The sequence below is a fragment of the Pseudophryne corroboree genome, unplaced genomic scaffold (genome assembly GCF_028390025.1).
Source record: "Pseudophryne corroboree isolate aPseCor3 unplaced genomic scaffold, aPseCor3.hap2 scaffold_711, whole genome shotgun sequence".
Lineage (NCBI taxonomy): Eukaryota > Metazoa > Chordata > Amphibia > Anura > Myobatrachidae > Pseudophryne > Pseudophryne corroboree.
The window spans coordinates 232,501-253,498 of record NW_026970294.1 but is presented as its reverse complement, the minus strand read 5'-3'; the positions used below and the strand labels follow the sequence as shown (position 1 = coordinate 253,498).

General features: G+C 41.4%; 56 non-coding genes and 37 pseudogenes across 56 annotated transcripts; all 93 read left to right on the top strand.

Moving 5' to 3' along the window:
- Positions 1 to 15: 15 nt before the first annotated feature.
- LOC135038523 (5S ribosomal RNA) lies at positions 16 to 134 on the top strand. Its single transcript, XR_010232885.1, has one exon. It is a non-coding gene; the product is annotated as a 5S ribosomal RNA (ribosomal RNA).
- Positions 135 to 241: 107 nt separating this feature from the next.
- LOC135038467 (5S ribosomal RNA) lies at positions 242 to 360 on the top strand. Its single transcript, XR_010232831.1, has one exon. It is a non-coding gene; the product is annotated as a 5S ribosomal RNA (ribosomal RNA).
- A 107-nt stretch (positions 361 to 467) lies between these two features.
- LOC135039671 (5S ribosomal RNA) lies at positions 468 to 586 on the top strand. The gene has a single exon (XR_010233669.1). It is a non-coding gene; the product is annotated as a 5S ribosomal RNA (ribosomal RNA).
- Positions 587 to 693: 107 nt separating this feature from the next.
- LOC135039389 (5S ribosomal RNA) lies at positions 694 to 812 on the top strand (annotated as a pseudogene).
- A 108-nt stretch (positions 813 to 920) lies between these two features.
- LOC135038584 (5S ribosomal RNA) lies at positions 921 to 1,039 on the top strand. The gene has a single exon (XR_010232942.1). It is a non-coding gene; the product is annotated as a 5S ribosomal RNA (ribosomal RNA).
- A 107-nt stretch (positions 1,040 to 1,146) lies between these two features.
- LOC135038797 (5S ribosomal RNA) lies at positions 1,147 to 1,265 on the top strand. The gene has a single exon (XR_010233151.1). It is a non-coding gene; the product is annotated as a 5S ribosomal RNA (ribosomal RNA).
- Positions 1,266 to 1,372: 107 nt separating this feature from the next.
- On the top strand, positions 1,373 to 1,491 carry LOC135038809 (5S ribosomal RNA). The gene has a single exon (XR_010233163.1). It is a non-coding gene; the product is annotated as a 5S ribosomal RNA (ribosomal RNA).
- A 107-nt stretch (positions 1,492 to 1,598) lies between these two features.
- Positions 1,599 to 1,716, top strand: LOC135039377 (5S ribosomal RNA; annotated as a pseudogene).
- A 107-nt stretch (positions 1,717 to 1,823) lies between these two features.
- On the top strand, positions 1,824 to 1,942 carry LOC135039443 (5S ribosomal RNA). The gene has a single exon (XR_010233448.1). It is a non-coding gene; the product is annotated as a 5S ribosomal RNA (ribosomal RNA).
- A 108-nt stretch (positions 1,943 to 2,050) lies between these two features.
- LOC135038951 (5S ribosomal RNA) lies at positions 2,051 to 2,169 on the top strand. Its single transcript, XR_010233301.1, has one exon. It is a non-coding gene; the product is annotated as a 5S ribosomal RNA (ribosomal RNA).
- Positions 2,170 to 2,276: 107 nt separating this feature from the next.
- Positions 2,277 to 2,395, top strand: LOC135038522 (5S ribosomal RNA). The gene has a single exon (XR_010232884.1). It is a non-coding gene; the product is annotated as a 5S ribosomal RNA (ribosomal RNA).
- Positions 2,396 to 2,502: 107 nt separating this feature from the next.
- Positions 2,503 to 2,621, top strand: LOC135038466 (5S ribosomal RNA). Its single transcript, XR_010232830.1, has one exon. It is a non-coding gene; the product is annotated as a 5S ribosomal RNA (ribosomal RNA).
- Positions 2,622 to 2,728: 107 nt separating this feature from the next.
- LOC135038417 (5S ribosomal RNA) lies at positions 2,729 to 2,847 on the top strand. Its single transcript, XR_010232781.1, has one exon. It is a non-coding gene; the product is annotated as a 5S ribosomal RNA (ribosomal RNA).
- Positions 2,848 to 2,954: 107 nt separating this feature from the next.
- Positions 2,955 to 3,074, top strand: LOC135039093 (5S ribosomal RNA; annotated as a pseudogene).
- Positions 3,075 to 3,181: 107 nt separating this feature from the next.
- LOC135038583 (5S ribosomal RNA) lies at positions 3,182 to 3,300 on the top strand. Its single transcript, XR_010232941.1, has one exon. It is a non-coding gene; the product is annotated as a 5S ribosomal RNA (ribosomal RNA).
- A 107-nt stretch (positions 3,301 to 3,407) lies between these two features.
- LOC135038796 (5S ribosomal RNA) lies at positions 3,408 to 3,526 on the top strand. The gene has a single exon (XR_010233150.1). It is a non-coding gene; the product is annotated as a 5S ribosomal RNA (ribosomal RNA).
- Positions 3,527 to 3,633: 107 nt separating this feature from the next.
- On the top strand, positions 3,634 to 3,752 carry LOC135038939 (5S ribosomal RNA). The gene has a single exon (XR_010233290.1). It is a non-coding gene; the product is annotated as a 5S ribosomal RNA (ribosomal RNA).
- A 107-nt stretch (positions 3,753 to 3,859) lies between these two features.
- Positions 3,860 to 3,978, top strand: LOC135039110 (5S ribosomal RNA; annotated as a pseudogene).
- A 107-nt stretch (positions 3,979 to 4,085) lies between these two features.
- On the top strand, positions 4,086 to 4,204 carry LOC135038521 (5S ribosomal RNA). The gene has a single exon (XR_010232883.1). It is a non-coding gene; the product is annotated as a 5S ribosomal RNA (ribosomal RNA).
- Positions 4,205 to 4,311: 107 nt separating this feature from the next.
- Positions 4,312 to 4,430, top strand: LOC135038465 (5S ribosomal RNA). Its single transcript, XR_010232829.1, has one exon. It is a non-coding gene; the product is annotated as a 5S ribosomal RNA (ribosomal RNA).
- A 107-nt stretch (positions 4,431 to 4,537) lies between these two features.
- Positions 4,538 to 4,656, top strand: LOC135038463 (5S ribosomal RNA). Its single transcript, XR_010232827.1, has one exon. It is a non-coding gene; the product is annotated as a 5S ribosomal RNA (ribosomal RNA).
- Positions 4,657 to 4,763: 107 nt separating this feature from the next.
- Positions 4,764 to 4,882, top strand: LOC135039670 (5S ribosomal RNA). Its single transcript, XR_010233668.1, has one exon. It is a non-coding gene; the product is annotated as a 5S ribosomal RNA (ribosomal RNA).
- A 107-nt stretch (positions 4,883 to 4,989) lies between these two features.
- LOC135039668 (5S ribosomal RNA) lies at positions 4,990 to 5,108 on the top strand. Its single transcript, XR_010233666.1, has one exon. It is a non-coding gene; the product is annotated as a 5S ribosomal RNA (ribosomal RNA).
- A 107-nt stretch (positions 5,109 to 5,215) lies between these two features.
- LOC135039357 (5S ribosomal RNA) lies at positions 5,216 to 5,334 on the top strand (annotated as a pseudogene).
- A 108-nt stretch (positions 5,335 to 5,442) lies between these two features.
- Positions 5,443 to 5,561, top strand: LOC135039108 (5S ribosomal RNA; annotated as a pseudogene).
- Positions 5,562 to 5,668: 107 nt separating this feature from the next.
- On the top strand, positions 5,669 to 5,787 carry LOC135038795 (5S ribosomal RNA). The gene has a single exon (XR_010233149.1). It is a non-coding gene; the product is annotated as a 5S ribosomal RNA (ribosomal RNA).
- Positions 5,788 to 5,894: 107 nt separating this feature from the next.
- Positions 5,895 to 6,013, top strand: LOC135038748 (5S ribosomal RNA). Its single transcript, XR_010233103.1, has one exon. It is a non-coding gene; the product is annotated as a 5S ribosomal RNA (ribosomal RNA).
- Positions 6,014 to 6,121: 108 nt separating this feature from the next.
- Positions 6,122 to 6,240, top strand: LOC135039693 (5S ribosomal RNA). Its single transcript, XR_010233690.1, has one exon. It is a non-coding gene; the product is annotated as a 5S ribosomal RNA (ribosomal RNA).
- A 107-nt stretch (positions 6,241 to 6,347) lies between these two features.
- On the top strand, positions 6,348 to 6,466 carry LOC135039442 (5S ribosomal RNA). The gene has a single exon (XR_010233447.1). It is a non-coding gene; the product is annotated as a 5S ribosomal RNA (ribosomal RNA).
- A 107-nt stretch (positions 6,467 to 6,573) lies between these two features.
- On the top strand, positions 6,574 to 6,692 carry LOC135038651 (5S ribosomal RNA). The gene has a single exon (XR_010233009.1). It is a non-coding gene; the product is annotated as a 5S ribosomal RNA (ribosomal RNA).
- Positions 6,693 to 6,799: 107 nt separating this feature from the next.
- Positions 6,800 to 6,918, top strand: LOC135039441 (5S ribosomal RNA). Its single transcript, XR_010233446.1, has one exon. It is a non-coding gene; the product is annotated as a 5S ribosomal RNA (ribosomal RNA).
- A 107-nt stretch (positions 6,919 to 7,025) lies between these two features.
- On the top strand, positions 7,026 to 7,144 carry LOC135038435 (5S ribosomal RNA). The gene has a single exon (XR_010232799.1). It is a non-coding gene; the product is annotated as a 5S ribosomal RNA (ribosomal RNA).
- Positions 7,145 to 7,251: 107 nt separating this feature from the next.
- On the top strand, positions 7,252 to 7,370 carry LOC135039089 (5S ribosomal RNA; annotated as a pseudogene).
- A 107-nt stretch (positions 7,371 to 7,477) lies between these two features.
- Positions 7,478 to 7,596, top strand: LOC135038650 (5S ribosomal RNA). Its single transcript, XR_010233008.1, has one exon. It is a non-coding gene; the product is annotated as a 5S ribosomal RNA (ribosomal RNA).
- Positions 7,597 to 7,703: 107 nt separating this feature from the next.
- LOC135039401 (5S ribosomal RNA) lies at positions 7,704 to 7,822 on the top strand (annotated as a pseudogene).
- Positions 7,823 to 7,930: 108 nt separating this feature from the next.
- LOC135038635 (5S ribosomal RNA) lies at positions 7,931 to 8,049 on the top strand. Its single transcript, XR_010232993.1, has one exon. It is a non-coding gene; the product is annotated as a 5S ribosomal RNA (ribosomal RNA).
- Positions 8,050 to 8,156: 107 nt separating this feature from the next.
- On the top strand, positions 8,157 to 8,275 carry LOC135038461 (5S ribosomal RNA). Its single transcript, XR_010232825.1, has one exon. It is a non-coding gene; the product is annotated as a 5S ribosomal RNA (ribosomal RNA).
- Positions 8,276 to 8,382: 107 nt separating this feature from the next.
- LOC135039172 (5S ribosomal RNA) lies at positions 8,383 to 8,502 on the top strand (annotated as a pseudogene).
- Positions 8,503 to 8,609: 107 nt separating this feature from the next.
- Positions 8,610 to 8,727, top strand: LOC135039351 (5S ribosomal RNA; annotated as a pseudogene).
- Positions 8,728 to 8,834: 107 nt separating this feature from the next.
- On the top strand, positions 8,835 to 8,953 carry LOC135038462 (5S ribosomal RNA). Its single transcript, XR_010232826.1, has one exon. It is a non-coding gene; the product is annotated as a 5S ribosomal RNA (ribosomal RNA).
- Positions 8,954 to 9,060: 107 nt separating this feature from the next.
- On the top strand, positions 9,061 to 9,179 carry LOC135039440 (5S ribosomal RNA). Its single transcript, XR_010233445.1, has one exon. It is a non-coding gene; the product is annotated as a 5S ribosomal RNA (ribosomal RNA).
- A 107-nt stretch (positions 9,180 to 9,286) lies between these two features.
- Positions 9,287 to 9,405, top strand: LOC135038634 (5S ribosomal RNA). The gene has a single exon (XR_010232992.1). It is a non-coding gene; the product is annotated as a 5S ribosomal RNA (ribosomal RNA).
- Positions 9,406 to 9,512: 107 nt separating this feature from the next.
- On the top strand, positions 9,513 to 9,630 carry LOC135039365 (5S ribosomal RNA; annotated as a pseudogene).
- Positions 9,631 to 9,737: 107 nt separating this feature from the next.
- LOC135038761 (5S ribosomal RNA) lies at positions 9,738 to 9,856 on the top strand. The gene has a single exon (XR_010233115.1). It is a non-coding gene; the product is annotated as a 5S ribosomal RNA (ribosomal RNA).
- A 107-nt stretch (positions 9,857 to 9,963) lies between these two features.
- LOC135039052 (5S ribosomal RNA) lies at positions 9,964 to 10,082 on the top strand (annotated as a pseudogene).
- A 107-nt stretch (positions 10,083 to 10,189) lies between these two features.
- On the top strand, positions 10,190 to 10,308 carry LOC135038520 (5S ribosomal RNA). The gene has a single exon (XR_010232882.1). It is a non-coding gene; the product is annotated as a 5S ribosomal RNA (ribosomal RNA).
- Positions 10,309 to 10,415: 107 nt separating this feature from the next.
- On the top strand, positions 10,416 to 10,534 carry LOC135039439 (5S ribosomal RNA). The gene has a single exon (XR_010233444.1). It is a non-coding gene; the product is annotated as a 5S ribosomal RNA (ribosomal RNA).
- Positions 10,535 to 10,641: 107 nt separating this feature from the next.
- LOC135039522 (5S ribosomal RNA) lies at positions 10,642 to 10,760 on the top strand. The gene has a single exon (XR_010233525.1). It is a non-coding gene; the product is annotated as a 5S ribosomal RNA (ribosomal RNA).
- Positions 10,761 to 10,867: 107 nt separating this feature from the next.
- Positions 10,868 to 10,986, top strand: LOC135039355 (5S ribosomal RNA; annotated as a pseudogene).
- A 108-nt stretch (positions 10,987 to 11,094) lies between these two features.
- LOC135039438 (5S ribosomal RNA) lies at positions 11,095 to 11,213 on the top strand. Its single transcript, XR_010233443.1, has one exon. It is a non-coding gene; the product is annotated as a 5S ribosomal RNA (ribosomal RNA).
- Positions 11,214 to 11,320: 107 nt separating this feature from the next.
- LOC135038742 (5S ribosomal RNA) lies at positions 11,321 to 11,439 on the top strand. Its single transcript, XR_010233097.1, has one exon. It is a non-coding gene; the product is annotated as a 5S ribosomal RNA (ribosomal RNA).
- A 107-nt stretch (positions 11,440 to 11,546) lies between these two features.
- Positions 11,547 to 11,665, top strand: LOC135039436 (5S ribosomal RNA). The gene has a single exon (XR_010233441.1). It is a non-coding gene; the product is annotated as a 5S ribosomal RNA (ribosomal RNA).
- A 108-nt stretch (positions 11,666 to 11,773) lies between these two features.
- Positions 11,774 to 11,892, top strand: LOC135039151 (5S ribosomal RNA; annotated as a pseudogene).
- A 107-nt stretch (positions 11,893 to 11,999) lies between these two features.
- Positions 12,000 to 12,118, top strand: LOC135039435 (5S ribosomal RNA). Its single transcript, XR_010233440.1, has one exon. It is a non-coding gene; the product is annotated as a 5S ribosomal RNA (ribosomal RNA).
- Positions 12,119 to 12,225: 107 nt separating this feature from the next.
- Positions 12,226 to 12,344, top strand: LOC135039179 (5S ribosomal RNA; annotated as a pseudogene).
- A 107-nt stretch (positions 12,345 to 12,451) lies between these two features.
- On the top strand, positions 12,452 to 12,570 carry LOC135039434 (5S ribosomal RNA). The gene has a single exon (XR_010233439.1). It is a non-coding gene; the product is annotated as a 5S ribosomal RNA (ribosomal RNA).
- A 107-nt stretch (positions 12,571 to 12,677) lies between these two features.
- On the top strand, positions 12,678 to 12,796 carry LOC135039176 (5S ribosomal RNA; annotated as a pseudogene).
- Positions 12,797 to 12,903: 107 nt separating this feature from the next.
- Positions 12,904 to 13,022, top strand: LOC135039188 (5S ribosomal RNA; annotated as a pseudogene).
- Positions 13,023 to 13,129: 107 nt separating this feature from the next.
- LOC135039152 (5S ribosomal RNA) lies at positions 13,130 to 13,249 on the top strand (annotated as a pseudogene).
- Positions 13,250 to 13,356: 107 nt separating this feature from the next.
- On the top strand, positions 13,357 to 13,475 carry LOC135039686 (5S ribosomal RNA). Its single transcript, XR_010233684.1, has one exon. It is a non-coding gene; the product is annotated as a 5S ribosomal RNA (ribosomal RNA).
- Positions 13,476 to 13,582: 107 nt separating this feature from the next.
- Positions 13,583 to 13,701, top strand: LOC135038759 (5S ribosomal RNA). The gene has a single exon (XR_010233113.1). It is a non-coding gene; the product is annotated as a 5S ribosomal RNA (ribosomal RNA).
- A 107-nt stretch (positions 13,702 to 13,808) lies between these two features.
- Positions 13,809 to 13,927, top strand: LOC135039323 (5S ribosomal RNA; annotated as a pseudogene).
- Positions 13,928 to 14,034: 107 nt separating this feature from the next.
- Positions 14,035 to 14,153, top strand: LOC135039308 (5S ribosomal RNA; annotated as a pseudogene).
- A 107-nt stretch (positions 14,154 to 14,260) lies between these two features.
- On the top strand, positions 14,261 to 14,379 carry LOC135039433 (5S ribosomal RNA). Its single transcript, XR_010233438.1, has one exon. It is a non-coding gene; the product is annotated as a 5S ribosomal RNA (ribosomal RNA).
- A 107-nt stretch (positions 14,380 to 14,486) lies between these two features.
- Positions 14,487 to 14,605, top strand: LOC135039376 (5S ribosomal RNA; annotated as a pseudogene).
- Positions 14,606 to 14,712: 107 nt separating this feature from the next.
- Positions 14,713 to 14,831, top strand: LOC135038900 (5S ribosomal RNA). The gene has a single exon (XR_010233251.1). It is a non-coding gene; the product is annotated as a 5S ribosomal RNA (ribosomal RNA).
- Positions 14,832 to 14,938: 107 nt separating this feature from the next.
- On the top strand, positions 14,939 to 15,057 carry LOC135039765 (5S ribosomal RNA). Its single transcript, XR_010233758.1, has one exon. It is a non-coding gene; the product is annotated as a 5S ribosomal RNA (ribosomal RNA).
- Positions 15,058 to 15,164: 107 nt separating this feature from the next.
- LOC135039121 (5S ribosomal RNA) lies at positions 15,165 to 15,283 on the top strand (annotated as a pseudogene).
- Positions 15,284 to 15,390: 107 nt separating this feature from the next.
- Positions 15,391 to 15,509, top strand: LOC135039321 (5S ribosomal RNA; annotated as a pseudogene).
- A 107-nt stretch (positions 15,510 to 15,616) lies between these two features.
- LOC135039002 (5S ribosomal RNA) lies at positions 15,617 to 15,735 on the top strand. Its single transcript, XR_010233350.1, has one exon. It is a non-coding gene; the product is annotated as a 5S ribosomal RNA (ribosomal RNA).
- Positions 15,736 to 15,842: 107 nt separating this feature from the next.
- LOC135039048 (5S ribosomal RNA) lies at positions 15,843 to 15,961 on the top strand (annotated as a pseudogene).
- Positions 15,962 to 16,068: 107 nt separating this feature from the next.
- On the top strand, positions 16,069 to 16,187 carry LOC135038714 (5S ribosomal RNA). Its single transcript, XR_010233070.1, has one exon. It is a non-coding gene; the product is annotated as a 5S ribosomal RNA (ribosomal RNA).
- Positions 16,188 to 16,294: 107 nt separating this feature from the next.
- On the top strand, positions 16,295 to 16,413 carry LOC135039327 (5S ribosomal RNA; annotated as a pseudogene).
- Positions 16,414 to 16,520: 107 nt separating this feature from the next.
- LOC135039432 (5S ribosomal RNA) lies at positions 16,521 to 16,639 on the top strand. The gene has a single exon (XR_010233437.1). It is a non-coding gene; the product is annotated as a 5S ribosomal RNA (ribosomal RNA).
- Positions 16,640 to 16,746: 107 nt separating this feature from the next.
- Positions 16,747 to 16,865, top strand: LOC135039047 (5S ribosomal RNA; annotated as a pseudogene).
- A 107-nt stretch (positions 16,866 to 16,972) lies between these two features.
- On the top strand, positions 16,973 to 17,091 carry LOC135039183 (5S ribosomal RNA; annotated as a pseudogene).
- A 107-nt stretch (positions 17,092 to 17,198) lies between these two features.
- LOC135039403 (5S ribosomal RNA) lies at positions 17,199 to 17,307 on the top strand (annotated as a pseudogene).
- A 107-nt stretch (positions 17,308 to 17,414) lies between these two features.
- LOC135038910 (5S ribosomal RNA) lies at positions 17,415 to 17,534 on the top strand. Its single transcript, XR_010233261.1, has one exon. It is a non-coding gene; the product is annotated as a 5S ribosomal RNA (ribosomal RNA).
- Positions 17,535 to 17,641: 107 nt separating this feature from the next.
- On the top strand, positions 17,642 to 17,760 carry LOC135039307 (5S ribosomal RNA; annotated as a pseudogene).
- Positions 17,761 to 17,867: 107 nt separating this feature from the next.
- Positions 17,868 to 17,986, top strand: LOC135039431 (5S ribosomal RNA). Its single transcript, XR_010233436.1, has one exon. It is a non-coding gene; the product is annotated as a 5S ribosomal RNA (ribosomal RNA).
- Positions 17,987 to 18,093: 107 nt separating this feature from the next.
- LOC135039375 (5S ribosomal RNA) lies at positions 18,094 to 18,212 on the top strand (annotated as a pseudogene).
- A 107-nt stretch (positions 18,213 to 18,319) lies between these two features.
- On the top strand, positions 18,320 to 18,438 carry LOC135038899 (5S ribosomal RNA). Its single transcript, XR_010233250.1, has one exon. It is a non-coding gene; the product is annotated as a 5S ribosomal RNA (ribosomal RNA).
- A 107-nt stretch (positions 18,439 to 18,545) lies between these two features.
- On the top strand, positions 18,546 to 18,664 carry LOC135039764 (5S ribosomal RNA). Its single transcript, XR_010233757.1, has one exon. It is a non-coding gene; the product is annotated as a 5S ribosomal RNA (ribosomal RNA).
- A 107-nt stretch (positions 18,665 to 18,771) lies between these two features.
- On the top strand, positions 18,772 to 18,890 carry LOC135039120 (5S ribosomal RNA; annotated as a pseudogene).
- Positions 18,891 to 18,997: 107 nt separating this feature from the next.
- On the top strand, positions 18,998 to 19,116 carry LOC135039320 (5S ribosomal RNA; annotated as a pseudogene).
- A 107-nt stretch (positions 19,117 to 19,223) lies between these two features.
- Positions 19,224 to 19,342, top strand: LOC135039000 (5S ribosomal RNA). The gene has a single exon (XR_010233349.1). It is a non-coding gene; the product is annotated as a 5S ribosomal RNA (ribosomal RNA).
- A 107-nt stretch (positions 19,343 to 19,449) lies between these two features.
- Positions 19,450 to 19,568, top strand: LOC135039046 (5S ribosomal RNA; annotated as a pseudogene).
- A 107-nt stretch (positions 19,569 to 19,675) lies between these two features.
- Positions 19,676 to 19,794, top strand: LOC135038713 (5S ribosomal RNA). The gene has a single exon (XR_010233069.1). It is a non-coding gene; the product is annotated as a 5S ribosomal RNA (ribosomal RNA).
- A 107-nt stretch (positions 19,795 to 19,901) lies between these two features.
- On the top strand, positions 19,902 to 20,020 carry LOC135039326 (5S ribosomal RNA; annotated as a pseudogene).
- A 107-nt stretch (positions 20,021 to 20,127) lies between these two features.
- On the top strand, positions 20,128 to 20,246 carry LOC135039430 (5S ribosomal RNA). The gene has a single exon (XR_010233435.1). It is a non-coding gene; the product is annotated as a 5S ribosomal RNA (ribosomal RNA).
- Positions 20,247 to 20,353: 107 nt separating this feature from the next.
- Positions 20,354 to 20,472, top strand: LOC135039044 (5S ribosomal RNA; annotated as a pseudogene).
- Positions 20,473 to 20,579: 107 nt separating this feature from the next.
- On the top strand, positions 20,580 to 20,698 carry LOC135039339 (5S ribosomal RNA; annotated as a pseudogene).
- Positions 20,699 to 20,805: 107 nt separating this feature from the next.
- LOC135039402 (5S ribosomal RNA) lies at positions 20,806 to 20,914 on the top strand (annotated as a pseudogene).
- The last annotated feature ends 84 nt before the right edge of the window (positions 20,915 to 20,998 follow it).

The following is a 20,998-nucleotide window of genomic DNA, read 5'->3' as shown; positions in this document are numbered from 1 at the left end:
GAAACAACAAAGCTCATCTACAGCCACACCACACTGGATACGCCCAATCTCATCTGATCTTGGAAGCTAAGCAGTGTTGGGCCTGGTTAGTACTTGGATGGGAGACCACCTGGGAATACAAGGTGATGTAGATATTTTTATACAACCAACACCGTTCTGTTGATGCATTCCATTTTCAAACGTATTCATTTATGAACCAGTAGTTAGAAGTAGAAAAGTTCTAACAGAAACCATAAAGCTCATCTACAGCCACACCAAACTGGATACGCCCAATCTCATCTGATCTTGGAAGCTAAGCAGTGTTGGGCCTGGTTAGTACTTGGATGGGAGACCACCTGGGAATACAAGGTGCTGTAGATAATTTTATACTGCCAACACCGTTCTGTTGATGCATTCTATTTTAAAACGTATTCATTTATGAACCAGTAGTTAGAAGTAGAAAAGTTCTAACAGAAACCAGAAAGTTCATCTACAGCAACACCACACTGGATACGCCCAATCTCATCTGATCTTGGAAGCTAAGCAGTGTTGGGCCTGGTTAGTACTTGGATGGGAGACCACCTGGGAATACAAGGTGCTGTAGATATTTTTATACTACCAACACCGTTCTGTTGATGCATTCCATTTTCAAACGTATTCATTTATGAACCAGTAGTTAGAAGTAGAAAAGTACTAACAGAAACCATAACACTCTTCTACAGCCACACCAAACTGGATATGCCCAATCTCATCTGATCTTGGAAGCTAAGCAGTGTTGGGCCTGGTTAGTACTTGGATGGGAGACCACCTGGGAATACATAGGTGGTGTAGATATTTTTATACTGCCAACACCGTTCTGTTGATGCATTCCATTTTCAAACGTATTCATTTATGAACCAGTAGTTAGAAGTAGAAAAGTTCTAACAGAAACAACAAAGCTCATCTACAGCCACACCACACTGGATACGCCCAATCTCATCTGATCTAGGAAGCTAAGCAGTGTTGGGCCTGGTTAGTACTTGGATGGGAGACCACCTGGGAATACAAGGTGCTGTAGATATTTTTATACTGCCAACACCGTTCTGTTGATGCATTCAATTTTCAAATGTATTCATTTATGAACCAGTAGTTAGAAGTAGAAAAGTTCCAACAGAAACCACAAAGCACATCTACAGCCACACCACACTGGATACGCCCAATCTCATCTGATCTTGGAAGCAAAGCAGTATTGGGCCTGGTTAGTACTTGGATGGGAGACCACCTGGGAATACAAGGTGCTGTAGATATTTTTATACTGCCAACACCGTTCTGTTGATGCATTCCATTTTCAAACGTATTCATTTATGAACCAGTAGTTAGAAGTAGAAAAGTTCTAACAGAAACCACAAAGCTCATCTACAGCCACACCGCACTGGATACGCCCAATCTCATCTGATCTAGGAAGCTAAGCAGTGTTGGGCTTGGTTAGTACTTGGATGGGAGACCACCTGGGAATACAAGGTGCTGTAGATATTTTTATACTGCCAACACCGTTCTGTTGATGCATTCAATTTTCAAATGTATTCATTTATAAACCAGTAGTTAGAAGTAGAAAAGTTCAAACAGAAACCACAAAGCTCATCTACAGCCACACCACAGTGGATACGCCCAATCTCATCTGATCTTGGAAGCAAAGCAGTATTGGCCTGGTTAGTACTTGGATGGGAGACCACCTGGGAATACAATGTGCTGTAGATATTTTTATACTGCCAACACCGTTCTGTTGATGCATTCCATTTTCAAACGTATTCATTTATGAACCAGTAGTTAGAAGTAGAAAAGTTCTAACAGAAGCCATAAAGCTCATCTACAGCCACACCACACTGGATACGCCCAATCTCATCTGATCTTGGAAGCTAAGCAGTGTTGGGCCTGGTTAGTACTTGGATGGGAGACCACCTGGGAATACAAGGTGCTGTAGATAATTTTATACTACCAAACACCGTTCTGTTGATGCATTCCATTTTCAAACGTATTCATTTATGAACCAGTAGTTAGAAGTAGAAAAGTACTAACAGAAACCATAAAGCTCTTCTACAGCCACACCACACTGGTTATGCCCAATCTCATCTGATTTTGGAAGCTAAGCAGTGTTGGGCCTGGTTAGTACTTGGATGGGAGACCACCTGGGAATACGAGGTGCTGTAGATATTTTTATACTGCCAACACCGTTCTGTTGATGCATTCCATTTTCAAACGTATTCATTTATGAACCAGTAGTTAGAAGTAGAAAAGTTCTAACAGAAACAACAAAGCTCATCTACAGCCACACCACACTGGATACGCCCAATCTCATCTGATCTTGGAAGCTAAGCAGTGTTGGGCCTGGTTAGTACTTGGATGGGAGACCACCTGGGAATACAAGGTGATGTAGATATTTTTATACAACCAACACCGTTCTGTTGATGCATTCCATTTTCAAACGTATTCATTTATGAACCAGTAGTTAGAAGTAGAAAAGTTCTAACAGAAACCATAAAGCTCATCTACAGCCACACCAAACTGGATACGCCCAATCTCATCTGATCTTGGAAGCTAAGCAGTGTTGGGCCTGGTTAGTACTTGGATGGGAGACCACCTGGGAATACAAGGTGCTGTAGATAATTTTATACTGCCAACACCGTTCTGTTGATGCATTCTATTTTAAAACGTATTCATTTATGAACCAGTAGTTAGAAGTAGAAAAGTTCTAACAGAAACCAGAAAGTTCATCTACAGCAACACTACACTGGATACGCCCAATCTCATCTGATCTTGGAAGCTAAGCAGTGTTGGGCCTGGTTAGTACTTGGATGGGAGACCACCTGGGAATACAAGGTGCTGTAGATCTTTTTATACTACCAACACCGTTCTGTTGATGCATTCCATTTTCAAACGTATTCATTTATGAACCAGTAGTTAGAAGTAGAAAAGTACTAACAGAAACCATAAAGCTCTTCTACAGCCACACCACACTGGATATGCCCAATCTCATCTGATCTTGGAAGCTAAGCAGTGTTGGGCCTGGTTAGTACTTGGATGGGAGACCACCTGGGAATACATAGGTGTTGTAGATATTTTTATACTGCCAACACCGTTCTGTTGATGCATTCCATTTTCAAACGTATTCATTTATGAACCAGTAGTTAGAAGTAGAAAAGTTCTAACAGAAACCACAAAGCTCATCTACAGCCACACCACACTGGATACGCCCAATCTCATCTGATCTAGGAAGCTAAGCAGTGTTGGGCCTGGTTAGTACTTGGATGGGAGACCACCTGGGAATACAAGGTGCTGTAGATATTTTTATACTGCCAACACCGTTCTGTTGATGCATTCCATTTTCAAATGTATTCATTTATGAACCAGTAGTTAGAAGTAGAAAAGTTCCAACAGAAACCACAAAGCTCATCTACAGCCACACCACACTGGATACGCCCAATCTCATCTGATCTTGGAAGCAAAGCAGTATTGGGCCTGGTTAGTACTTGGATGGGAGACCACCTGGGAATACAAGGTGCTGTAGATATTTTTATACTGCCAACACCGTTCTGTTGATGCATTCCATTTTCAAACGTATTCATTTACGAACCAGTAGTTAGAAGTAGAAAAGTTCTAACAGAAACCTCAAAGCTCATCTACAGCCACACCACACTGGATACGCCCAATCTCATCTGATTTAGGAAGCTAAGCAGTGTTGGGCCTGGTTAGTACTTGGATGGGAGACCACCTGGGAATACAAGGTGCTGTAGATATTTTTATACTGCCAACACCGTTCTGTTGATGCATTCCATTTTCAAACGTATTCATTTATGAACCAGTAGTTAGAAGTAGAAAAGTACTAACAGAAACCATAAAGCTCTTCTACAGCCACACCACACTGGTTATGCCCAATCTCATCTGATTTTGGAAGCTAAGCAGTGTTGGGCCTGGTTAGTACTTAGATGGGAGACCACCTGGGAATACAAGGTGCTGTAGATATTTTTATACTGCCAACACCGTTCTGTTGATGCATTTCATTTTCAAACGTATTCATTTATGAACCAGTAGTTAGAAGTAGAAAAGTTCTAACAGAAACACCAAAGCTCATCTACAGCCACACCACACTGGATACGCCCAATCTCATCTGATCTTGGAAGCTAAGCAGTGTTGGGCCTGGTTAGTACTTGGATGGGAGACCACCTGGGAATACAAGGTGATGTAGATATTTTTATACAACCAACACCGTTCTGTTGATGCATTCCATTTTAAAACGTATTCATTTATGAACCAGTAGTTAGAAGTAGAAAAGTTCTAACAGAAACCATAAAGCTCATCTACAGCCACACCAAACTGGATACGCCCAATCTCATCTGATCTTGGAAGCTAAGCAGTGTTGGGCCTGGTTAGTACTTGGATGGGAGACCACCTGGGAATACAAGGTGCTGTAGATAATTTTATACTGCCAACACCGTTCTGTTGATGCATTCCATTTTCAAACGTATTCATTTATGAACCAGAAGTTAGAAGTAGAAAAGTTCTAACAGAAACCATAAAGCTCATCTACAGCCACACCAAACTGGATACGCCCAATCTCATCTGATCTTGGAAGCTAAGCAGTGTTGGGCCTGGTTAGTACTTGGATGGGAGACCACCTGGGAATACAAGGTGCTGTAGATAATTTTATACTGCCAACACCGTTCTGTTGATGCATTCCATTTTAAAACGTGTTCATTTATGAACCAGTAGTTAGAAGTAGAAAAGTTCTAACAGAAACCAGAAAGTTCATCTACAGCAACACCACACTGGATACGCCCAATCTCATCTGATCTTGGAAGCTAAGCAGTGTTGGGCCTGGTTAGTACTTGGATGGGAGACCACCTGGGAATACAAGGTGCTGTAGATAATTTTATACTGCCAACACCGTTCTGTTGATGCATTCCATTTTAAAACGTATTCATTTATGAACCAGTAGTTAGAAGTAGAAAAGTTCTAACAGAAACCAGAAAGTTCATCTACAGCAACACCACACTGGATACGCCCAATCTCATCTGATCTTGGAAGCTAAGCAGTGTTGGGCCTGGTTAGTACTTGGATGGGAGACCACCTGGGAATACAAGGTGCTGTAGATATTTTTATACTACAAACACCGTTCTGTTGATGCATTCCATTTTCAAACGTATTCATTTATGAACCAGTAGTTAGAAGTAGAAAAGTACTAACAGAAACCATAAAGCTCTTCTACAGCCACACCACACTGGATATGCCCAATCTCATCTGATCTTGGAAGCTAAGCAGTGTTGGGCCTGGTTAGTACTTGGATGGGAGACCACCTGGGAATACATAGGTGGTGTAGATATTTTTATACTGCCAACACCGTTCTGTTGATGCATTCCATTTTCAAACGTATTCATTTATGAACCAGTAGTTAGAAGTAGAAAAGTTCTAACAGAAACCACAAAGCTCATCTACAGCCACACCACTCTGGATACGCCCAATCTCATCTGATCTAGGAAGCTAAGCAGTGTTGGTCCTGGTTAGTACTTGGATGGGAGACCACCTGGGAATACAAGGTGCTGTAGATATTTTTATACTGCCAACACCGTTCTGTTGATGCATTCAATTTTCAAATGTATTCATTTATGAACCAGTAGTTAGATGTAGAAAAGTTCAAACAGAAACCACAAAGCTCATCTACAGCCACACCACACTGGATACGCCCAATCTCATCTGATCTTGGAAGCAAAGCAGTATTGGGCCTGGTTAGTACTTGGATGGGAGACCACCTGGGAATACAAGGTGCTGTAGATATTTTTATACTGCCAACACCGTTCTGTTGATGCATTCCATTTTCAAACGTATTCATTTATGAACCAGTAGTTAGAAGTAGAAAAGTTCTAACAGAAACCACAAAGCTCATCTACAGCCACACCACACTGGATACGCCCAATCTCATCTGATCTTGGAAGCTAAACAGTGTTGGGCTTGGTTAGTACTTGGATGGGAGGCCACCTGGGAATACAAGGTGCTGTAGATAATTTTTATACTGCCAACACCGTTCTGTTGATGCATACCATTTTCAAACATATTCATTTATGAACCAGTAGTTAGAAGTAGAAAAGTTCTAACAGAAACCAGAAAGTTCATCTACAGCAACACCACACTGGATACGCCCAATCTCATCTGATCTTGGAAGCTAAGCAGTGTTGGGCCTAGTTAGTACTTGGATGGGAGACCACCTGGGAATACAAGGTGCTGTAGATATTTTTATACTGCCAACACCGTTCTGTTGATGCATTTGATTTTCAAACGTATTCATTTATGAACCAGTAGTTAGAAATAGAAAAGTTCTAACAAAAACCACAAAGCTCATCTACAGCCACACCACACTGGATACGCCCAATCTCATCTGATCTTGGAAGCTAAGCAGTGTTGGGCCTGGTTAGTACTTGGATGGGAGACCACCTGGGAATACAAGGTGCTGTAGATAATTTTATACTGCCAACACCGTTCTGTTGATGCATTCCATTTTATAACGTATTCATTTATGAACCAGTAGTTAGAAGTAGAAAAGTTCTAACAGAAACCACAAAGTTCATCTACAGCCACACGACACTGGATACGCCCAATCTCATCTGATCTTGGAAGCTAAGCAGTGTTGGGCCTGGTTAGTACTTGGATGGGAGACCACCTGGGAATACAAGGTGCTGTAGATATTTTTATACTGCCAACACCGTTCTGTTGATGCATTCCATTTTCAAATGTATTCATTTATGAACCAGTAGTTAGAAGTAGAAAAGTTCTAACAGAAACCACAAAGCTCATCTACAGCCACACCACACTGGATACGCCCAATCTCATCTGATCTTGGAAGCTAAGCAGTGTTGGGCCTGGTTAGTACTTGGATGGGAGACCACCTGGGAATACAAGGTGCTGTAGATATTTTTATACTGCCAACACCGTTCTGTTGATGCATTCCATTTTCAAACGTATTCATTTATGAACCAGTAGTTAGAAGTAGAAAAGTTCTAATAGAAACCACAAAGCTCATCTACAGCCACACCACACTGGATACGCCCAATCTCATCTGATCTTGGAAGCTAAGCAGTGTTGGGCCTGGTTAGTACTTGGATGGGAGACCACCTGGGAATACAAGGTGCTGCAGATAATTTTATACTGCCAACACCGTTCTGTTGATGCATTCCATTTTAAAACATGTTCATTTATGAACCAGTAGTTAGAAGTAGAAAAGTTCTAACAGAAACAACAAAGTTCATCTACAGCCACACGACACTGGATATGCCCAATCTCATCTGATCTTGGAAGCTAAGCAGTGTTGGGCCTGGTTAGTACTTGTATGGGAGACCACCTGGGAATACAAGGTGCTGTAGATATTTTTATACTGCCAACACCGTTCTGTTGATGCATTCCGTTTTCAAATGTATTCATTTATGAACCAGTAGTTAGAAGTAGAAAAGTTCTAACAGAAACCACAAAACTCATCTACAGCCACACCACACTGGATATGCCCAATCTCATCTGATCTTGGAAGCTAAGCAGAGTTGGGCCTGGTTAGTACTTGGATGGGAGACCACCTGGGAATACAAGGTGCTGTAGATATTTTTATACTGCCAACACCGTTCTGTTGATGCATTCCATTTTCAAACGTATTCATTTTTGAACCAGTAGTTAGAAGTAGAAAAGTTCTAACAGAAACCACAAAGCTCATCTACAGCCACACCACACTGGGTACGACCAATCTCATCTGATCTTGGAAGCTAAGCAGTGTTGGGCCTGGTTAGTACTTGGATGGGAGACCACCAGGGAATACATAGGTGGTGTAGATATTTTTATACTGCCAACACAGTTCTGTTGATGCATTCCATTTTCAAACGTATTAATTTATGAACCACTAGTTAGAAGTAGAAAAGTTCTAACAGAAACCACAAAGCTCATCTACAGCCACACCGCACTGGATACGCCCAATCTCATCTGATCTAGGAAGCTAAGCAGTGTTGGGCCTGGTTAGTACTTGGATGGGAGACCACCTGGGAATACAAGGTGCTGTAGATATTTTTATACTGCCAACACCGTTCTGTTGATGCATTCAATTTTCAAATGTATTCATTTATGAACCAGTAGTTAGAAGTAGAAAAGTTCAAAACGAAACCACAAAGCTCATCTACAGCCACACCACAGTGGATACGCCCAATCTCATCTGATCTTGGAAGCTAAGCAGTGTTGGGCCTGGTTAGTACTTGGATGGGAGACCACCTGGGAATACAAGGTGCTGTAGATAATTTTATACTACCAACACCGTTCTGTTGATGCATTCCATTTTCAAACGTATTCATTTATGTACCAGTAGTTAGAAGTAGAAAAGTACTAACAGAAACCATAAAGCTCTTCTACAGCCACACCACACTGGTTATGCCCAATCTCATCTGATTTTGGAAGCTAAGCAGTGTTGGGCCTGGTTAGTACTTGGATGGGAGACCACCTGGGAAATACAAGGTGCTGTAGATATTTTTATACTGCCAACACCGTTCTGTTGATGCATTCCATTTTCAAACGTATTCATTTATGAACCAGTAGTTAGAAGTAGAAAAGTTCTAACAGAAACAACAAAGCTCATCTACAGCCACACCACACTGGATACGTCCAATCTCATCTGATCATGGAAGCTAAGCAGTGTTGGGCTGGTTAGTACTTGGATGGGAGACCACCTGGGAATACAAGGTGATGTAGATATTTTTATACAACCAACACCGTTCTGTTGATGCATTCCATTTTCAAACCTATTCATTTATGAACCAGTAGTTAGAAGTAGAAAAGTTCTAACAGAAACCGTAAAGCTCATCTACAGCCACACCAAACTGGATACGCCCAATCTCATCTGATCTTGGAAGCTAAGCAGTGTTGGGCCTGGTTAGTACTTGGATGGGAGACCACCTGGGAATACAAGGTGCTGTAGATATTTTTATACTGCCAACACCGTTCTGTTGATGCATTCCATTTTCAAACGTATTCATTTATGAACCAGTAGTTAGAAGTAGAAAAGTTCTAACAAAAACCATAAAGCTCATCTACAGCCACACCACACTGGATACGCCCAATCTCATCTGATCTTGGAAGCTAAGCAGTGTTGGGCCTGGTTAGTACTTGGATGGGAGACCACCTGGGAATACAAGGTGCTGTAGATATTTTTATACTGCCAACACCGTTCTGTTGATGCATTCCATTTTCAAACGTATTCATTTATGAACCAGTAGTTAGAAGTAGAAAAGTTCTAACAGAAACCACAAAGCTCATCTACAGCCACACCGCACTGGATACGCCCAATCTCATCTGATCTAGGAAGCTAAGCAGTGTTGGGCCTGGTTAGTACTTGGATGGGAGACCACCTGGGAATACAAGGTGCTGTAGATATTTTTATACTGCCAACACCGTTCTGTTGATGCATTCAATTTTCAAATGTATTCATTTATAAACCAGTAGTTAGAAGTAGAAAAGTTCAAACAGAAACCACAAAGCTCATCTACAGCCACACCACAATGGATACGCCCAATCTCATCTGATCTTGGAAGCAAAGCAGTATTGGCCTGGTTAGTACTTGGATGGGAGACCACCTGGGAATACAATGTGCTGTAGATATTTTTATACTGCCAACACCGTTCTGTTGATGCATTCCATTTTCAAACGTATTCATTTATGAACCAGTAGTTAGAAGTAGAAAAGTTCTAACAGAAGCCATAAAGCTCATCTACAGCCACACCACACTGGATACGCCCAATCTCATCTGATCTTGGAAGCTAAGCAGTGTTGGGCCTGGTTAGTACTTGGATTGGAGACCACCTGGGAATACAAGGTGCTGTAGATAATTTTATACTACCAACACCGTTCTGTTGATGCATTCCATTTTCAAACGTATTCATTTATGAACCAGTAGTTAGAAGTAGAAAAGTACTAACAGAAACCATAAAGCTCTTCTACAGCCACACCACACTGGTTATGCCCAATCTCATCTGATTTTGGAAGCTAAGCAGTGTTGGGCCTGGTTAGTACTTGGATGGGAGACCACCTGGGAATACAAGGTGCTGTAGATATTTTTATACTGCCAACACCGTTCTGTTGATGCATTCCATTTTCAAACGTATTCATTTATGAACCAGTAGTTAGAAGTAGAAAAGTTCTAACAGAAACAACAAAGCTCATCTACAGCCACACCACACTGGATACGCCCAATCTCATCTGATCTTGGAAGCTAAGCAGTGTTGGGCCTGGTTAGTACTTGGATGGGAGACCACCTGGGAATACAAGGTGATGTAGATATTTTTATACAACCAACACCGTTCTGTTGATGCATTCCATTTTCAAACGTATTCATTTATGAACCAGTAGTTAGAAGTAGAAAAGTTCTAACAGAAACCATAAAGCTCATCTACAGCCACACCACACTGGATACGCCCAATCTCATCTGATCTTGGAAGCTAAGCAGTGTTGGGCCTGGTTAGTACTTGGATGGGAGACCACCTGGGAATACAAGGTGCTGTAGATAATTTTATACTGCCAACACCGTTCTGTTGATGCATTCTATTTTAAAACGTATTCATTTATGAACCAGTAGTTAGAAGTAGAAAAGTTCTAACAGAAACCAGAAAGTTCATCTACAGCAACACCACACTGGATACGCCCAATCTCATCTGATCTTGGAAGCTAAGCAGTGTTGGGCCTGGTTAGTACTTGGATGGGAGACCACCTGGGAATACAAGGTGCTGTAGATCTTTTTATACTACCAACACCGTTCTGTTGATGCATTCCATTTTCAAACGTATTCATTTATGAACCAGTAGTTAGAAGTAGAAAAGTACTAACAGAAACCATAAAGCTCTTCTACAGCCACACCACACTGGATATGCCCAATCTCATCTGATCTTGGAAGCTAAGCAGTGTTGGGCCTGGTTAGTACTTGGATGGGAGACCACCTGGGAATACATAGGTGGTGTAGATATTTTTATACTGCCAACACCGTTCTGTTGATGCATTCCATTTTCAAACGTATTCATTTATGAACCAGTAGTTAGAAGTAGAAAAGTTCTAACAGAAACCACAAAGCTCATCTACAGCCACACCACACTGGATACGCCCAATCTCATCTGATCTTGGAAGCTAAGCAGTGTTGGGCCTGGTTAGTACTTGGATGGGAGACCACCTGGGAATACAAGGTGCTGTAGATATTTTTATACTGCCAACACCGTTCTGTTGATGCATTCCATTTTCAAACGTATTCATTTATGAACCAGTAGTTAGAAGTAGAAAAGTTCTAACAGAAACCACAAAGTTCATCTACAGCCACACCACACTGGATATGCCCAATCTCATCTGATCTTGGAAGCTAAGCAGTGTTGGGCCTGGTTAGTACTTGGTTGGGAGACCACCTGGGAATACAAGGTGTTGTAGATATTTTTATACTGCCAACACCGTTTTGTTGATGCATTCAATTTTCAAATGTATTCATTTATGAACTAGTAGTTAGAAGTAGAAAAGTTCAAACAGAAACCACAAAGCTCATCTACAGCCACACCACACTGGATACGCCCAATCTCATCTGATCTTGGAAGCTAAGCAGTGTTGGGCCTGGTTAGTACTTGGATGGGAGACCACCTGGGAATACAAGGTGCTGTAGATATTTTTATACTGCCAACACCATCCCTGTTGATGCATTCCATTTTCAAACGTATTCATTTATGAACCAGTAGTTAGAAGTAGAAAAGTTCTAACAGAAACCATAAAGCTAATCTACAGCCACACCACACTGGAGACGCCCAATCTCATCTGATCTTGGAAGCTAAGCAGTGTTGAGCCTGGTTAGTACTTGGATGGGAGACCACCTGGGAATACAATGTGCTGTAGATAATTTTATACTGCCAACACCGTTCTGTTGATGCATTCCATTTTAAAACATATTCATTTATGAACCAGTAGTTAGAAGTAGAAAAGTTCTAACAGAAACCACAAAGCTAATCTACAGCCACACCACACTGGATACGCCCAATCTCATCTGATCTTGGAAGCTAAGCAGTGTTGGGCCTGGTTAGTACTTGGATGGGAGACCACCTGGGAATACAAGGTGCTGTAGATATTTTTATACTGCCAACACCGTTCTGTTGATGCATTCCATTTTCAAACGTATTCATTTATGAACCAGTAGTTAGAAGTAGAAAAGTTCTAACAGAAACCATAAAGCTCATCTATAGCCACACCACTCTGGATACGCCCAATCTCATCTGATCTTGGAAGCTAAGCAGTGTTGGGCCTGGTTAGTACTTGGATGGGAGACCACCTGGGAATACAAATTGCTGTAGATAATTTTATACTGCCAACACCGTTCTGTTGATGCATTCCATTTTAAAACCTATTCATTTATGAACCAGTAGTTAGAAGTAGAAAAGTTCTAACAGAAACCACAAAGTTCATCTACAGCCACACCACACTGGATACGCCCAATCTCATCTGATCTTGGAAGCTAAGCAGTGTTGGGCCTGGTTAGTACTTGGATGGGAGACCACCTGGGAATACAAGGTGCTGTAGATATTTTTATACTGCCAACACCGTTCTGTTGATGCATTCCATTTTCAAACGTATTCATTTATGAACCAGTAGTTAGAAGTAAAAAAGTTCTAACAGAAACCACAAAGCTCATCTACAGCCACACCACACTGGATACGCCCAATCTCATCTGATCTTGGAAGCTAAGCAGTGTTGATCCTGGTTAGTACTTGGATGGGAGACCACCTGGGAATACAAGGTGCTGTATATATTTTTATACTACCAACACCGTTCTGTTGATGCATTCCATTTTCAAACGTATTCATTTATGAACCAGTAGTTAGAAGTAGAAAAGTTCTAACAGAAACCATAAAGCTCATCTACAGCCACACCACACTGGATACGCCCAATCTCATCTGATCTTGGAAGCTAAGCAGTATTGTGCCTGGTCAGTACTTGGATGGGAGACCACATGGGAATACAAGGTGCTGTAGATATTTTTATACTACCAACACCGTTCTGTTGATGCATTCCATTTTCAAACGTATTCATTTATGAACCAGTAGTTAGAAGTAGAAAAGTACTAACAGAAACTATAAAGCTCTTCTACAGCCACACCACACTGGATATGCCCAATCTCATCTGATCTTGGAAGCTAAGCAGTGTTGGGCCTGGTTAGTATTTGGATGGGAGACCACCTGGGAATACATAGGTGCTGTAGATATTTTTATACTGCCAACACCGTTCTATTGATGCATTCCATTTTCAAACGTATTCATTTATGAACCAGTAGTTAGAAGTAGAAAAGTTCTAACAGAAACCACAAAGCTCATCTACAGCCACACCACACTGGATACGCCCAATCTCATCTGATCTTGGAAGCTAAGCAGTGTTGGGCCTGGTTAGTACTTGGATGGGAGACCACCTGTGAATACAAGGTGCTGTAGATATTTTTATACTGCCAACACCGTTCTGTTGATGCATTCCATTTTCAAACGTATTCATTTATGAACCAGTAGTTAGAAGTAGAAAAGTTCAAACAGAAACCACAAAGCTCATCTTCTGCCACACCACACTGGATACGCCCAATCTCATCTGATCTTGGAAGCTAAGCAGTGTTGGGCCTGGTTAGTACTTGGATGGGAGACCACCTGGGAATACAAGGTGCTGTAGATATTTTTATACTGCCAACACCGTTCTGTTGATGCATTCCATTTTCAAACGTATTCATTTATGAACCAGTAGTTAGAAGTAGAAAAGTTCTAACAGAAACCACAAAGCTCATCTATAGCCACACCACTCTGGATACGCCCAATCTCATCTGATCTTGGAATCTAAGCAGTGTTGGGCCTGGTTAGTACTTGGATGGGAGACCACCTGGGAATACAAATTGCTGTAGATAATTTTATACTGCCAACACCGTTCTGTTGATGCATTCCATTTTAAAACCTATTCATTTATGAACCAGTAGTTAGAAGTAGAAAAGTTCTAACAGAAACCACAAAGCTCATCTACAGCCACACCACACTGGATACGCCCAATCTCATCTGATCTTGGAAGCTAAGCAGTGTTGATCCTGGTTAGTACTTGGATAGGAGACCACCTGGGAATACAAGGTGCTGTATATATTTTTATACTACCAACACCGTTCTGTTGATGCATTCCATTTTCAAACGTATTCATTTATGAACCAGTAGTTAGAAGTAGATAAGTTCTAACAGAAACCATAAAGCTCATCTACAGCCACACCACACTGGATACGCCCAATCTCATCTGATCTTGGAAGCTAAGCAGTGTTGGGCCTGGTTAGTACTTGGATGGGAGACCACCTGGGAATACAAGGTGCTGTAGATATTTTTATACTGCCAACACCGTTCTGTTGATGCATTCCATTTTCAAATGTATTCATTTATGAACCTGTAGTTAGAAGTAGAAAAGTTCTAACAGAAACCACAAAGCTCATCTAATGCCACACCACACTGGATACGCCCAATCTCAACTGATCTTGAAAGCTAAGCAGTGTTGGGCCTGGTTAGTAATTGGATGGGAGACCACCTGGGAATACAAGGTGCTGTAGATATTTTTATACTACCAACACCGTTCTGTTGATGCATTACATTTTCAAACGTATTCATTTATGAACCAGTAGTTAGAAGTAGAAAAGTTCTAACAGAAACCATAAAGCTCATCTACAGCCACACCACACTGGATATGCCCAATCTTGTCTGATCTTGGAAGCTAAGCAGTGTTGGGCCTGGTTAGTACTTGGATGGGAGACCACCTGGGAATACAAGGTGCTGTAGATATTTTTATACTGCCAACACCGTTCTGTTGATGCATTCCATTTTCAAACGTATTCATTTATGAACCAGTAGTTAGAAGTAGAAAAGTTCTAACAGAAACCATAAAGCTCATCTACAGCAACACCACACTGGATACGCCCAATCTCATCTGATCTTGGAAGCTAAGCAGTGTTGGGCCTGGTTAGTACTTGGATGGGAGACCACTTGGGAATACAAGGTGCTGTAGATATTTTTATACTGCCAACACCGTTCTGTTGATGCATTCAATTTTCAAATGTATTCATTTATGAACCAGTAGTTAGAAGTAGAAAAGTTCAAACAGAAACCACAAAGCTCATCTACAGCCGCACCACACTGGATACGCCCAATCTCATCTGATCTGGGAAGCTAAGCAGTGTTGGGCCTGGTTAGTACTTGGATGGTAGACCACCTGGGAATACAAGGTGCTGTAGATATTTTTATACTGCCAACACCGTTCTGTTGATGCATTCCATTTTCAAATGTATTCATTTATGAACCAGTAGTTAGAAGTAGAAAAGTTCTAACAGAAACCACAAAGCTCATCTAATGCCACACCACACTGGATACGCCCAATCTCAACAGATCTTGGAAGCTAAGCAGTGTTGGGCCTGGTTAGTAATTGGATGGGAGACCACCTGGGAATACAAGGTGCTGTAGATATTTTTATACTACCAACACCGTTCTGTTGATGCATTCCATTTTCAAACGTATTCATTTATGAACCAGTAGTTAGAAGTAGAAAAGTTCTAACAGAAACCATAAAGCTCATCTACAGCCACACCACACTGGATACGCCCAATCTTGTCTGATCTTGGAAGCTAAGCAGTGTTGGGCCTGGTTAGTACTTGGATGGGAGACCACCTGGGAATACAAGGTGCTGTAAATATTTTTATACTGCCAACACCGTTCTGTTGATGCATTCCATTTTCAAACGTATTCATTTATGAACCAGTAGTTAGAAGTAGAAAAGTTCTAACAGAAACCACAAAGCTCATCTACAGCCACACGACACTGGATACGTCCAATCTCATCTGATCTTGGAAGCTAAGCAGTGTTGGGCCTGGTTAGTACTTGGATGGGAGACCACTTGGGAATACAAGGTGCTGTAGATATTTTTATACTGCCAACACCGTTCTGTTGATGCATTCAATTTTCAAATGTATTCATTTATGAACCAGTAGTTAGAAGTAGAAAAGTTCAAACAGAAACCACAAAGCTCATCTACAGCCGCACCACACTGGATACGCCTAATCTCATCTGATCTTGGAAGCTAAGCAGTGTTGGGCCTGGTTAGTACTTGGATGGGAGACCACCTGGGAATACAAGGTGCTGTAGATATTTTTATACTGCCAACACCGTTCTGTTGATGCATTCCATTTTCAAATGTATTCATTTATGAACCAGTAGTTAGAAGTAGAAAAGTTCTAACAGAAACCACAAAGCTCATCTAATGCCACACCACACTGGATACGCCCAATCTCAACTGATCTTGGAAGCTAAGCAGTGTTGGGCCTGGTTAGTAATTGGATGGGAGACCACCTGGGAATACAAGGTGCTGTAGATATTTTTATACTACCAACACCGTTCTGTTGATGCATTCCATTTTCAAATGTATTCATTTATGAACCAGTAGTTAGAAGTAGAAAAGTTCTAACAGAAACCATAAAGCTCATCTACAGCCACACCACACTGGATACGCCCAATCTCATCTGATCTTGGAAGCTAAGCAGTGTTGGGCCTGGTTAGTACTTGGATGGGAGACCACCTGGGAATACAAGGTGCTGTAGATATTTTTATACTGCCAACACCGTTCTGTTGATGCATTCCATTTTCAAACGTATTCATTTATGAACCAGTAGTTAGAAGTAGAAAAGTTCTAACAGAAACCACAAAGCTCATCTACAGCCACACGACACTGGATACGTCCAATCTCATCTGATCTTGGAAGCTAAGCAGTGTTGGGCCTGGTTAGTACTTGGATGGGAGACCACTTGGGAATACAAGGTGCTGTAGATATTTTTATACTGCCAACACCGTTCTGTTGATGCATTCAATTTTCAAATGTATTCATTTATGAACCAGTAGTTAGAAGTAGAAAAGATCAAACAGAAACCACAAAGCTCATCTACAGCCGCTCTACACTGGATACGCCCAATCTCATCTGATCTTGGAAGCTAAGCAGTGTTGGGCCTGGTTAGTACTTGGATGGGAGACCACCAGGGAGTACAAGGTGCTGTAGATATTTTTATACTGCCAACACCGTTCTGTTGATGCATTCCATTTTCAAACGTATTCATTTATGAACCAGTAGTTAGAAGTAGAAAAGTTCTAACAGAAACCATAAAGCTCGTCTACAGCCACACCACACTGGATACGCCTGATCTTGGAAGCTAAGCAGTGTTGGGCCTGGTTAATACTTGGATGGGAGACCACCTGGGAATAGAAGGTGCTGTAGATATTTTTATACTACCAACACCGTTCTGTTGATGCATTCCATTTTCAAACGTATTCATTTATGAACCAGTAGTTAGAAGTAGAAAAGTACTAACAGAAACCATAAAGCTCTTCTACAGCCACACCACACTGGATATGCCCAATCTCATCTGATCTTGGAAACTAAGCAGTGTTGGGCCTGGTTAGTACTTGGATGGGAGACCACCTGGGAATACATAGGTGCTGTAGATATTTTTATACTGCCAACACCGTTCTGTTGATGCATTCCATTTTCAAACGTATTCATTTATGAACCAGTAGTTAGAAGTAGAAAAGTTCTAACAGAAACCACAAAGCTCATCTACAGCCACACCACACTGGATACGCCCAATCTCATCTGATCTTGGAAGCTAAGCAGTGTTGATCCTGGTTAGTACTTGGATAGGAGACCACCTGGGAATACAAGGTGCTGTATATATTTTTATACTACCAACACCGTTCTGTTGATGCATTCCATTTTCAAACGTATTCATTTATGAACCAGTAGTTAGAAGTAGATAAGTTCTAACAGAAACCATAAAGCTCATCTACAGCCACACCACACTGGATACGCCCAATCTCATCTGATCTTGGAAGCTAAGCAGTGTTGGGCCTGGTTAGTACTTGGATGGGAGACCACCTGGGAATACAAGGTGCTGTAGATATTTTTATACTGCCAACACCGTTCTGTTGATGCATTCCATTTTCAAATGTATTCATTTATGAACCTGTAGTTAGAAGTAGAAAAGTTCTAACAGAAACCACAAAGCTCATCTAATGCCACACCACACTGGATACGCCCAATCTCAACTGATCTTGAAAGCTAAGCAGTGTTGGGCCTGGTTAGTAATTGGATGGGAGACCACCTGGGAATACAAGGTGCTGTAGATATTTTTATACTACCAACACCGTTCTGTTGATGCATTCCATTTTCAAACGTATTCATTTATGAACCAGTAGTTAGAAGTAGAAAAGTTCTAACAGAAACCATAAAGCTCATCTACAGCCACACCACACTGGATATGCCCAATCTTGTCTGATCTTGGAAGCTAAGCAGTGTTGGGCCTGGTTAGTACTTGGATGGGAGACCACCTGGGAATACAAGGTGCTGTAGATATTTTTATACTGCCAACACCGTTCTGTTGATGCATTCCATTTTCAAACGTATTCATTTATGAACCAGTAGTTAGAAGTAGAAAAGTTCTAACAGAAACCATAAAGCTCATCTACAGCAACACCACACTGGATACGCCCAATCTCATCTGATCTTGGAAGCTAAGCAGTGTTGGGCCTGGTTAGTACTTGGATGGGAGACCACTTGGGAATACAAGGTGCTGTAGATATTTTTATACTGCCAACACCGTTCTGTTGATGCATTCAATTTTCAAATGTATTCATTTATGAACCAGTAGTTAGAAGTAGAAAAGTTCAAACAGAAACCACAAAGCTCATCTACAGCCGCACCACACTGGATACGCCCAATCTCATCTGATCTGGGAAGCTAAGCAGTGTTGGGCCTGGTTAGTACTTGGATGGTAGACCACCTGGGAATACAAGGTGCTGTAGATATTTTTATACTGCCAACACCGTTCTGTTGATGCATTCCATTTTCAAATGTATTCATTTATGAACCAGTAGTTAGAAGTAGAAAAGTTCTAACAGAAACCACAAAGCTCATCTAATGCCACACCACACTGGATACGCCCAATCTCAACAGATCTTGGAAGCTAAGCAGTGTTGGGCCTGGTTAGTAATTGGATGGGAGACCACCTGGGAATACAAGGTGCTGTAGATATTTTTATACTACCAACACCGTTCTGTTGATGCATTCCATTTTCAAACGTATTCATTTATGAACCAGTAGTTAGAAGTAGAAAAGTTCTAACAGAAACCATAAAGCTCATCTACAGCCACACCACACTGGATACGCCCAATCTTGTCTGATCTTGGAAGCTAAGCAGTGTTGGGCCTGGTTAGTACTTGGATGGGAGACCACCTGGGAATACAAGGTGCTGTAAATATTTTTATACTGCCAACACCGTTCTGTTGATGCATTCCATTTTCAAACGTATTCATTTATGAACCAGTAGGTAGAAGTAGAAAAGTTCTAACAGAAACCACAAAGCTCATCTACAGCCACACGACACTGGATACGTCCAATCTCATCTGATCTTGGAAGCTAAGCAGTGTTGGGCCTGGTTAGTACTTGGATGGGAGACCACTTGGGAATACAAGGTGCTGTAGATATTTTTATACTGCCAACACCGTTCTGTTGATGCATTCAATTTTCAAATGTATTCATTTATGAACCAGTAGTTAGAAGTAGAAAAGTTCAAACAGAAACCACAAAGCTCATCTACAGCCGCACCACACTGGATACGCCTAATCTCATCTGATCTTGGAAGCTAAGCAGTGTTGGGCCTGGTTAGTACTTGGATGGGAGACCACCTGGGAATACAAGGTGCTGTAGATATTTTTATACTGCCAACACCGTTCTGTTGATGCATTCCATTTTCAAATGTATTCATTTATGAACCAGTAGTTAGAAGTAGAAAAGTTCTAACAGAAACCACAAAGCTCATCTAATGCCACACCACACTGGATACGCCCAATCTCAACTGATCTTGGAAGCTAAGCAGTGTTGGGCCTGGTTAGTAATTGGATGGGAGACCACCTGGGAATACAAGGTGCTGTAGATATTTTTATACTACCAACACCGTTCTGTTGATGCATTCCATTTTCAAATGTATTCATTTATGAACCAGTAGTTAGAAGTAGAAAAGTTCTAACAGAAACCATAAAGCTCATCTACAGCCACACCACACTGGATACGCCCAATCTCATCTGATCTTGGAAGCTAAGCAGTGTTGGGCCTGGTTAGTACTTGGATGGGAGACCACCTGGGAATACAAGGTGCTGTAGATATTTTTATACTGCCAACACCGTTCTGTTGATGCATTCCATTTTCAAACGTATTCATTTATGAACCAGTAGTTAGAAGTAGAAAAGTTCTAACAGAAACCACAAAGCTCATCTACAGCCACACGACACTGGATACGTCCAATCTCATCTGATCTTGGAAGCTAAGCAGTGTTGGGCCTGGTTAGTACTTGGATGGGAGACCACTTGGGAATACAAGGTGCTGTAGATATTTTTATACTGCCAACACCGTTCTGTTGATGCATTCAATTTTCAAATGTATTCATTTATGAACCAGTAGTTAGAAGTAGAAAAGATCAAACAGAAACCACAAAGCTCATCTACAGCCGCTCTACACTGGATACGCCCAATCTCATCTGATCTTGGAAGCTAAGCAGTGTTGGGCCTGGTTAGTACTTGGATGGGAGACCACCAGGGAGTACAACGTGCTGTAGATATTTTTATACTGCCAACACCGTTCTGTTGATGCATTCCATTTTCAAACGTATTCATTTATGAACCAGTAGTTAGAAGTAGAAAAGTTCTAACAGAAACCATAAAGCTCGTCTACAGCCACACCACACTGGATACGCCTGATCTTGGAAGCTAAGCAGTGTTGGGCCTGGTTAATACTTGGATGGGAGACCACCTGGGAATAGAAGGTGCTGTAGATATTTTTATACTACCAACACCGTTCTGTTGATGCATTCCATTTTCAAACGTATTCATTTATGAACCAGTAGTTAGAAGTAGAAAAG